The sequence below is a fragment of the Giraffa tippelskirchi genome, chromosome 11 (assembly GCF_054371585.1).
Source record: "Giraffa tippelskirchi isolate mGirTip1 chromosome 11, T2T-mGirTip1v1.2.pri, whole genome shotgun sequence".
Lineage (NCBI taxonomy): Eukaryota > Metazoa > Chordata > Mammalia > Artiodactyla > Giraffidae > Giraffa > Giraffa tippelskirchi.
The window spans coordinates 148447959-148459543 of record NC_137285.1 but is presented as its reverse complement, the minus strand read 5'-3'; the positions used below and the strand labels follow the sequence as shown (position 1 = coordinate 148459543).

The window sequence follows — 11585 nt, the reverse complement described above, 5'->3', positions numbered from 1 at the left end:
CCGCCTGCAATGCGGGGAACCTGAGTTCAATCCCTGGGTTGGGAAGATCCCCTGAAGAAGGGAGAGGCTGCCCACTCCAGTGTTCTCGGGCTTCTGTGGCTCAGCAAGCCCACGGTTTCTCTGTCTTAAGAAGCTCCCCTTCCAGCGGGCGGGGAGGGGTAAACTCACAGGAGGCTCTTTCCCCTGCACGTGTGTGCATGGCTTCTCCTCCCTGTGGGGTTCCTGGCGTTGGATAAATTCAAGTGCTTACTGAAGCTCTTTCTGTAAAGCATTTTATCTTTTTTTTTTTTCCTCTCTGGTCCACCCTCAGATACAGAAGGTACCAACTGCTGTGGGTGACAACCTGCATGCCTGTAGTTTCTCTTCGGAAGAAGAATTACCCAAAAGTTGGGATTAGGGCGGAAGACTCAGGGTCACCAGATTCTCAGAACACAGAAAATCATTCGGATGATCAGTTCCTCATTTCACTCACAGAGGGCACACGAGTATCACTACAGATGCAGAGAGGTTAAGTGATTATGTACAAAGAATGTCTTGGGCATTAGGTCTCAGTCCTCTCTTCAGAATCCTGGCTGAGGAATTCCATTCAAGGAGAATAAAATTGTGTGTGTGTGTGTGTGTTTTTAACTTTTATTTATCTGGTTGCACCAGGTCTTAATTGCAGCTTGTGGGATCTAGTTCCCTGACCAGGGATTGAACCCGGGTCCCCAGCATTGGGAGGCCAGAGTCTTAACCCATGGACCACCAGGGAAGTCCCTCATTTCTTATTTAGTATAGGTCAGGGCCCAGGGTCTGTAATGTCAGGTGCTGACCTACCAAAAAAAGGATAAGATGCAAATCTTTTCTGTTTGCTAGAAAGGTGAGTGAAGTGGAAACATCTCTTCTATATTAGCCCTGCAGGTAGACCAGATGCACAGCTTTACCGAGGACGCGTGTGACTTGAGCCAACCATTTCTTTTATGTACACCCAGCAACACATCCCCTAATCAACCACACACACAGACACACACACACACACCAGTTTCTTGCATCGTTCTTTGAACCTACTCTGTCAATCTGATTGTCTCATTAATGGTCTTGCTGTATATTTGTGTGGGAATCATGTTTCTGCCATTCTGAGGGCTGTGTCTTAGCTTTCCTTTTTTTATTTTTATTTTTTCTGGAGGGGAAAGGCCAGGAGAAACATCCACGGTGGCCCCAGGGCAGCCCGGCCCTACCCTTAGCTCTCCCTTGTGTGGGGGGATGGATGCTTTGTGAGTAAGGGCAGAGCGCTAACTGAGCTTCGTCTCTGATCTCCTGCAGTCTTCTCAGCGGAAGCCCAGGGTTGGCAGCCATGGGGTGATGGTTGGGTGAGGGTCCTGCAGCCAGTATTCCTTAGATATCTTCTCACCAAGCTGTCCCCTGCGGGCTGTTTCCTGCTCAACTTTCCAGGGACCAAGTCTTCCTGGGAACCCACTAGAGAGTCTGAATTCACAGGACTTTTCTGCGGAAGACCCTCTTGTCAGATATTAGCACTCCCACGTTCATTGCAGCACTAGTCACAAGGGCGAAAATGTGAAAACAATCAAAAAAAGGTGATGTGTACATACAATGGAGAAATATTCACCGTAAAAAAGAAGGATATTCTATAACACGAGACAACACCAGCGGACCTTGAGGACATCGTGCTGAGTGAAATAAGCCAGACAGAGACCAAGTGTCGCCCGATCCCACTCACGGGCGATACCTCAGTAGTCAAATCCGTGACGTCGGAGACTGGAATGCTAGTTATCAGAGTTGGGAGGGGGATGGGGATGGAGGATTATTGATCCACAGGCAGAAAACTTCAGTTGAGGAAGAAGAATAAGCTCTTGGGAATTCCCTGGTGGTCCAGCGGGTAGAACTCCATGCTTTCACTGCTGAGGGCGCAGGTTCAGTCTTTGTCAGGGAACTAAAATCCCATAAGCCACAGCCAAAAAAAAAAAAAAAGATAAACAAGCTCTAGAAACGTGCTGTACAACACTGTACTCATGTTCCACACCGATGTACACTTAAAAAAAATTTAAGAGACTAGATCTCATGTTAAGTGTTATCACAATAAAATAAAATAAACCCCTGTATTTTCATTTTCCATCAGTCTACTGGTAGGACATACTTGGGAATGAAAGACAAAGACATGGATGAGGTCCAAATAATTATTGAGAAGCAAACACCAAACCCTGACTCACAACCTATTTGAAGACCCTGGAAGGTCAAGAAAAACAAAGCTTTTCTGAGTATAACAAAAACATATTGTGATTCCTGATGGGTATTCTAAATGGGCTCATTTATTTCTTTCTAAGGAAATTTTATGGGCTTCCCTGGTGGCTCAGACGGTAAAGAATCCACCTACAGTGCGGGAGACCCAGATTCAATTCCTGGGTTGGAAAGATCCCCGGGAGAAGGCAATGGCTACCCACTCCAGTATTCTTGCCTGGAAAATTCCACGGACAGAGGAATTCTCTGTCCTGGCAGGCTAGAGTTCATGGGTTGCAAAGAGTCTGAGATGACTGAGCAACTAACACTTTCACTTTCAAGGAAATTTTATACTACAACGTCACATGTGTACTTCGTAAAAATTTTCAAACAATGCAGACATTTGTAAAATGAAAAGTTATTCCAGATACAGCTTCGGGTAACAGTTTCGAGTGTATTCTTAGAGACTCTCTAGCTGTGAGGTTATGTCTGCCTCACACACATAATTATTACTCTTCCATAATTTCCTTTCTCATTTGAGTGTCACAGACATGTTCCATGGCGTTGCAGGCAGTTGTACCTCATTCTTCCTTACAGCTGCCTAGTGTTCCTTTGTGTGCCTGGATCACAAACTTTCTTTGATCCCACACGGAGAGACATTTGGGTTGATTTCCCGGCTGAGTACTGAAGAATTGATGCTTTTGAACTGTGGTGCTGGAGAAGACGCTGGAGAGCCTCTTGGACTGCAAGGAGATCCAACCAGTCAGTCCTAAAGGAAATCAACTCTTTAATATTCAAAGGAATATTCATTGGAAGGACTGATGCTGAAGCTGAAGCTCCAGTATTTTGGCCTCCAGATGCGAAGAGCTGAATTGTTAGAGAAGACCCTGATGCTGGGAGAGATTAAAGGCAAAAGGTGCTGGGAGCAGCAGAGGATGAGATGGTTGGGTGGCATCACTGACTCAATGGACACGAGTTTGAGCAAACTCTGGGAGATGGTGAAGGACAGGGGAGCCTGGCATGCTGCAGTCCATGGGGTCAAAAGGGGTCAGACATGGTGACTTGGTGACTGAACAATAGCCAGGCCCCTCACCGAATTATGGTTCCAGGAGACTCCCTCGGGCCTGCCCACTTTTACTCTCCTTACGCAGCAGCTTGCCCGGCTTCTCTGCTACATTTATGCCTCGAAGCTTTGGTTCCAGCTCTCTGCTGTCACAGTTTTGGGTAGAAGACCAGGGTCTGGACAGTTTACTCAGCTGTGGATCTGGTTCCTCCCGGACCGGGATTTCTTGTTTTGACCTGCTGCTCCTGCCTCCCGCCCCCAGGATGACAGTGCCTGCCCCAGTCCCAGGGCACCAGCTCACCTGCCCACCCCTCATCCATCCCTGCCTGACAAGGAGGCAGGGAGCCAACATCCCGGTACCTCCCAAAGTGGATGTGAAGCCCACGTAACCGCTAACCCCACTGAGGACTTCTCTCCGCTCCACCCTCTAACATGTAATTACCTTTGCCCTACAAACCTTGCAAGCATCTCATCACACAAATATTTACCTGCCACAAACAGGAGTTTTCCAGATAGAAGAGGGGCTACACATTCCCTCCGCCTGGGGCCCTGTGATCAGATGCAGGGCAGAAAGGGGAAAGCACGTGCGTCTTGCAGTCACCCTGACTTGGATTCAAATCCTGTTTTTATACTTCAGAAAATTATTTATTAGAAATATTTATTTATTTGACTATGCTGGGTCTTAGTAGTGGCTCACAGGGTTTTTAGTTGCGGCATGTGAACTTTGAATTCGAATGTGGGATCTGGTTCCCTGACCAGGGATCGGACCGCTGACCCCTGCATTGGGAGTTCAGAGTCTTAGCTGCTGGACCACCAGGGACGTCCTTACTTTTCTGCTTATTAACTGTCTTGGCAGGCGGGGCCGGGGGGGAACTTAACCTCTCTGAGGAGTCATAGTTTCAGAATCTGATATGGAGGTTGTACTGTCTCCCCTACAGGGTCATTTTGAGGATTAAGTAAGACAGGTGACAGATACTTAAAAGGTATTTGAGAAGATAGCTTTTGAGTGCTGATGACCACCTTCCCATAAGTTCCAGAAAAAGCCATCATTTTTGTTTCCCGTTAGCGTGGTCATAAACTGGGTGCTCATGAATGAGGTTTTACATCAAAAGGGGTTTGTTCTTGAGTCAAGCATCCTTGCAAGGCCATCTAGACTTTTAATTTTATTTACTTTCATATTTTGGTCTCACCTCCCGGCCTGTGGGACCTTCGTTCCCCAGCCAGGGATTGAACCCACATCCCTTGCCCTGGAGGCACGGAGTCTTTACCACTGGACCACCAAGGAAGTCCCTAATTTCATTTTATGATGAGACATATAACGCAAAAGAAATCTGCAATGGCTGCCCAGTGTCTTTGTGTTTGTAACATTAAAAAGCGACAGTGATTCATAAAGAAAATTACACAAAATAAATGTACAGTTTAACAAATATTATAAAGTTCACATCCATGTAACCACCACCCTGTTCAAAAACTAGATTATTATTGTCAAGCTGTAAGCATCCTCTGTTTGCCTCTTAATCACAAGTCTGTTTCCCTACAGGAAGGCACGGTTGGAATGTTGCAGTCATCACTTCCTTACTTTTCTTTATAGATTTGCCTCCTATGTCACCACTCTTAAACAACATCGTTAGTTTTGCCCATTTCGGAAACTTATGTAAATGAAATCATGCAGTGTGTATTCTTAAGCATCTGGGTTTTCTCACTAGCAGTATGCTTTTATGATTTGTCCATATCAGGGCATGTAGCTACGGTTTGTTCATTTCCATTGTTCTGTAGAGTTCTGTTATGTGAATATACCACAGTGTCATCTGCTCCAGTATGGATGGACACTTGTTTCCAGTCCTGTGCAATGCAGCTATGAATATGCCAGGGCATGTGGCCGGTTTCTCTAGGGTCTATCTCTAGGACGGTCATTGCTGAGTTAAAAGGTGTGAGCACCTTCAATTTCCCTACCACTTCCAAAGTGAGTTTACGATTTAAACTCTCATAGCAATTTATCAAACTGTTGTGTAGACCTTGGGATGGTGAACTTTATGTATCAAATGGACTGGGCCATCATGCCCAGGTATTTGGTCAAACATTATTCTGGATGTTTGGATATTTCTGTGGAGCATTTTTTTCATAAGATACGAATATTTAAACCAGTGGACTGTGAGTAAAGTAGATCACCCCTTATAATGTGGATGGGTCTCATTCAATCAGCTGATGGTCTTAACTGAACAAGGAGAAGTTCTGCCAGCAGACAGCCTGTGGACTCGAACAACAATTCTTCCCTGAGTCCAGCCTGCCGGCTTATCCCATCAGGGTTAGGACTTGCCAAGCCTCCATAATCACGTGAATCAGTTCCTCAAAAGAAACTTCTCTCTCTTTCTCTCTCTCTCCCCTTGTCTATCAAAACATCCAGAATACGTACATACACCCACACCACATATATATGAAATTCTGCACACCCAATGCGGGTGTTCCAAGTTTGACCCTACATGCCGTAACTAAAGATCCTGCATGTCTCAGCCAAGGTGTGGTGCAGCCAAATAAGTAAATAAATATTTTTTAAAAAATTTGTATCCTAATTTGAACCTTTACTTCCACCTCGGGCTCTCTGTATGAGGCTGGAAGGTGGTAGGAGACTGACTAACCTCTCACCCAGAGGGTCTGGGGAGGCGGAGCTTTCCCTCCACCCAGTCCATCAGGAAGCCTTTCAGTAACATCTCCAGAACGTATCCTGAATCCACTCACCTCTCTCCTCTGCCCATAGTCCTTCGTCACCTGGACCACTGAATAGCTTCCTAACTGGTTTCCAAGCTTCCACGCTGCCTCTTTTCAGCAGCATTCTCCATTCAGCAGCCAGAATTGTAAAAAACAGGAGTTGATCTTCCACGGAAGACCATTCTGATGGGAAGTCACATGAACTACTTTCTTTCCGCACTCATAGTAAAATCTCAGCTCTCCAGCCTGTCTAGCAGGTGAGGCTGGGCCCAGCTAACTTCTGCTTTCCTGTCCGGCCTCCTCTGGGATTACTCAGCTCCGTTTATCCCGTCGAGTCCCCCACCTTCTAGAACATGCACACTCTTGCTCTCACTGTCCTTTCTGTGACAGGACTTTTCCTTCACCGACTTTCTGCGCAGCTGGTTCATCCTTTGGATCGGAGCATTTATAATTATTCTTTTAAATATTTGATTTATTTATTTGGCCACATTGGGTCTTAGTTATGGCATGCTGAATCTTAGTTGCAGCATGCAGAAACTTTAGTTGCAGCATGTGGGATCTAGTTCCTTGGCCGGGGCTCGAACCCAGGCACCCTGCATTGGGAGCCCAGAGGCTTAGCCACCGGACCACTAGGGAAGTCCTACGTTTGAGCCTTTGAATGCTCCTCCTCAGAGCAGGCTCTCTGACCACATCCAGTGTTGTTCTCTACCACAGTGTCCTTTGGGTTTTCTCATCATGTTTATCACAAGGGACAGTTAATTTTTTAACTGGAGGAAAATTGTTTTACAATGCTGTGTTGGTCTCTGCTGTACAACAATGTGAATCAGTCATAATTATGTATACTTTCTTGTTGTTCTTTAGTCTGACTGTTTGCAACCCAGTGGATTGTAGCCTGCCAGACTCCTCTGTCCACAGGATTTTCTCAGGCAAGAATACTGGAGTGGGTTGTCATTTCCATCTCCAAAGGATCTTCCTAACCCAGGGATCAAACCCACATATCCTGCATTGCAGGTGGATTCTTTATAGCTGAGTCACCAGGAGCCCAATTTTATATATATACTCCGTTCCTACTGAGCTTCCCTCTCCCCGCCATCCCACGCCTCTAGGTCATCACAGAGGGCAACGCTGGGCTCCCCATTTCATATAGCAACTTCCCATTCAGTTCAGTTCAGTTCAGTCGCTCAGTCCTGTCCAACTCTGCGACCCCATGGACCGCAGCACACCAGGCCTCCCTGTCCATCACCAACTCCCAGAGCTTACTCAAACTCATGTCCATTGAGTCGGTGCTGCCATCCAACCATCTCACCCTCTGTCATCCCCTTCTCCTCTGGCCTTCAATCTTTCCCAGCATCAGGGTCTTTTCAAATGAGTCAGTTCTTCGCATCAGGTGGCCAAACTATTGGAGTTTCAGCTTAAGCATAGTCCTTCCAATGAATATTCAGGACTGACTTCCTTTAGGATGGACTGGTTGGATCTCCTTGCAGTCCAAGGGACTCTCAAGAGTCTTCTCCAACACCACAGTTCAAAAGCATCAATTCTTTGGCGCTCAGCTTTCTTTATAGTCCAACTCTCACATCCATACATGACTACCGGAAAAACCATAGCTTTGACTAGATGGACCTTTGCTGGCAAAGTAAAGTGTCTGCTTTTTAATATGCTGTCTAGGTTGGTCATAACCTTTTGGGAACAGTTTTTTTGTTTGATCATTGTCATTTGATTGCTATTTGCTTTCCCCACTAGACTGTGATCCACCTGAGGGCAGGGACCCCACCTGACTTGCTCACCACTCTATTCCTGACACATGATGCTGCACTCACCATCTAGAAGACAGTCAGTGCTTGTTGAATACTGGATACATCTTGCCTGAGTGGAAAGACAGATGTCCTGAGCATGGGGACTGCTCGTAGGCACTCAATGAACTGCTGAGAATCTCAAGCGATCGTGTGTAACTATCAGGGACAACCTCCTGTGTGTGTCTGGGAGAGGAGCGGGGTCACTGAGTCTTGTGGAAATATTCCCCACCCAGTGAGAGGATGCCAGCTAAAAACTGTCCGCCGGCACCTGCCTCTACAAGGATGAAGTTGCCAGCCCCTGGAGCCACTGGCCTTCAACACACCCTTAAAGGAGTTCAGGGAGGAGATCAGGAATGAGTACTCTGTGCTCTGGGAAAAACTGGCAGAAGAGGCCTTCAGATAGTTTTATATTTTCAGAAGATTTTATGAGCTCAATTATTCTTGCATCTCCTCATATTTAGACAAGCACTGAAATCATTAAAGGTAGCATCTGGTGGCACATATATATAATGGAATATTACTCAGCCATAAAAAGAAATGAAATTGGGTCATCTGTAGTGATGGAGATGAACCTAGAGTCTGACACACACAGTGAAGTAAGTCAGAAAGAGACACATATTGTATATTAACACGTATACAGGAAATCTAGAAAAATGCTGCTGATGAACCTATTTGCAGGGCAGGAATAGAGACGCAGAGGTAGAGGGTGGATGTGTGGACACGATGGGGAAGGAGAGGGTGGGGCGAGTTGCAAGAGCAGCATTGACGGACACATGACCACATGCAGAACAGAGAGCTAGTGGGGAGCTGCCGTGTAACGGGGGCTCAGCTCGGGGCTCTGTGATGGCTGAGAGCCGGCGGATGGGGGGCGCTCAGGAGGGAGGGGATACGTGTATACATACGGCTGGTTCACTGCTTTGTACACCAGAAACTAACACCGTACAGTAAAGCAATTACACTCCAATTAACTAAAGGAAAACAAAAAAGGTGACCTCTGCTCTTCGCGGCCAGCAGCAAGCCTTCGTCAAAGTGTGTGCTTGATGGCAACATGCCCTTCACCGAAATGACGGAGAATACTGGCTTTCCCTCTGTGAGTTAAAAATATTGCCTGCCATATCAGTAAACAAAGGACGTGGCAGCCATGAAACCATCGTATGAGAGCCACCCAAATGGTGAGCCCTGAGGGAGCTCAGGGTGGGAACAGAAGGCTGCTGTTGCAAGCACCGCCCCCCTGACACCCCCCCCGACCCCCCCCCCCCCCACAGCCCGACCATGCACCCTGAGGAGGCTCAGGGAGAGAAAACACAGTATACTGGCCCCAGGTAGCTGGGGTGCGTTTCAAAGGAATGATTTCTATGCACCCAGATTTTGCGTCTTCCCAAACATAGAAATCCTAAAGGAAATCAGTCCTGAATATTCTTTGGAAGGACTGATGCTGAAGCTGAAACTCCAATACTTTGGCCACCTCATGTGAAGAGCTGACTCATTTGAAAAGACCCTGATGCTGGGAAAGATTGAAGGCAGGAGGAGAAGGGGACGACAGAGGATGAGATGGTTGGATGGCAACACCGACTCAATGGACATGGGTTTGGGTGGACTCAGGGAGTTGGTGATGGACAGGGACGCCTGGCGTGCTGCAGTTCATGGGGTCGCAAAGAGTCGGCCACGACTGAGCGACTGAACTGAACTTAACTGACAGAGAAAAGCACTAAATTAATTTGAGATATCTCATTTTCTTTAATTAACAATAACCTTTTGATGTCCCAACTATCTGATCTTTGTTGCAAAAGCTGTGTATCCTTCCTATCTCCCCCTTGCCTCTTAGAAGCAGTCCCTCAGAGTGATCCGAGAGTCTTGCCTCTGGGCTTGAAGTGCTCCGAATGTCTGATGAATAAAACATAACTCTCAACTTTTAGGCTGTGTATTTTTTTTTTTTTTCAGTCAGCACCTACCTCTTCAGAGCAGTTTCTCTATGAAATTTTGTCTTGCAGGCTAGAGTCCTCATTTTGCCCCCAATAAGACCCAACCTACGGGATTTCCCTGGTAGTCCAGTGGTTTAAGAATTCTCCTTTCAATACAGGGGACCCAGGTTCGATCCCTGGTCGGGAACTAAGACCCCACATGCTCTAGGGCAATTAAACCACGACTAGAGAGCCCCATGCCGTCTGATACAGCCAAACAAATAAATAAAAACAAGTTAAAAAATTTAACTCGCAACTCTCACATTGGCATTTTCTTCCCATTGACAAGGGGATTCCACCTGTTGGTCCCTAGCGGTTCCATCTTTGTGATCCCGCTCCATCTCTCACCCACAAACAGGAAGAGTGGGCGTTACAGAAGCCACCGGTGGCGCACTGGTGTCAGCTGCTAACTTCTGCTGCGGCTGGGGACTCACATGGTTCAGAATCTGACTTCTCTCCCGCCTTGCGAGAAGCTCTGATTCCATTTCTGCTCCATGCGACTTCCTTTCACCCGCTGGTACACAGAAGAAAGTCACCAGCTATTCGCTGAATGATTGGATGAGCAAGGTGGCTGGACACTGGCCATCAAGGACACAGAGGAAATGGCCCACGACGGCTGCTAGCGGTTATTTCCTCCTACACACACCCCAAGAGGCACTTTTGGCAGTTGCTACTGGGAGGCCGGTGACATCCTTTGCCTCCTCTAAAGAACTGATAAGGCTGAGAGGAGAGTCCTAAAGATATTACATGGAGGTAGGGGTGGGCAGGGAGAGCACACCCTCCCCTAAATTCCAGAGAAGCAGCTGCACCAGGAATTTGTAACAATTCAAGGCCAAGGGGTAATCTTTATCCTACCCCAGCCCCAGGACTACTCCTGGAGAAGGAAATGGCAGCCCACTCCAGTATCCGTGCCTGGGAAACTCCATGGACAGAGCCTGGTGGGCTACAGTCCAGGGGGGTCACGAAGACTCGGACATGACTGAGCATTCACGCACAACCCCAATACACATCAGTCACACTTTTCTTGTGACTGCAAGCCCTGAGTTACTCTCATTTTCCTCCCTTACCAAATACGTAGAAATTTAAACATTAACATGAATTGCATCCATTTACATGTGTGCTACAATAAAATGACCTTTTGGTTAAAAAAAAAAATTTAATGTGACAGATAGGGCTAGATTGATGCTTTTTATCCAACCCAGACGCGTTCTGTCATCGCTTCACCTCCTCCCGGGTTTTACTTGTGTTCGTTGAGGGTCCAAATCTGGCTGTCTTTTCATTCCGTCACAAGCTCCCCAGGGCCTTTCCGGGCCAGACTTCAGACCACAGTGCAGCTCGGACTAGTGGCAGACGCTCCCAGTTCAAAGACCTCCTGTCCTGTCCGCATTTCAAAGATGGCCATTTCATCTCCCACCGACAATTCTAATTGCCATCCAGAGAGCTGCCCCAGAAAGCTGGCTCCACGGCTGGGTTCTGCCTTTCCTGGTAGGTCTGCCCTCACCTCTTCTCCCGTGGGCTGAAATGGAGATAGAAGAGGGGATAAAACCCTGGGGTGTGGGAGGGCCAGGGCCCTTGTTCCCAGCTCAGGAAGTGTATGAGTCCTTGGATCAGGATGTGGTTACCTGGGTGACTGAGTCAGGTCTCAGGGCTTTGACACTGCCCGAGTCAGAATGCTAATTTACTCTTCTTCAAAGCACCCTCATTGCTTTATTGTTATTATTATTAACAAGGTGCTGCCACCTGGATTAAAAGGGGCTTTGTCTTTTGTTGGCCTTTCAGAATAGTTTTTAAAGCAGTGTTCTGACAGAAACAAAATCGATTTCGGACGTAATTTGCTTGTAGGGTCCT

At 47.0% G+C, this 11585-nt stretch overlaps 1 long non-coding RNA gene across 1 annotated transcript; it reads right to left on the bottom strand.

Annotated features, from left to right (window-relative positions):
• Nucleotides 1-271: 271 nt before the first annotated feature.
• LOC145525575 (uncharacterized) lies at nt 272-10450 on the bottom strand. Its single transcript, XR_014068299.1, has 2 exons — nt 10172-10450; nt 272-2983 (listed from the first exon to the last, which is right to left on the bottom strand). It is a non-coding gene; the product is annotated as an uncharacterized LOC145525575 (long non-coding RNA).
• Nucleotides 10451-11585: the final 1135 nt, after the last annotated feature.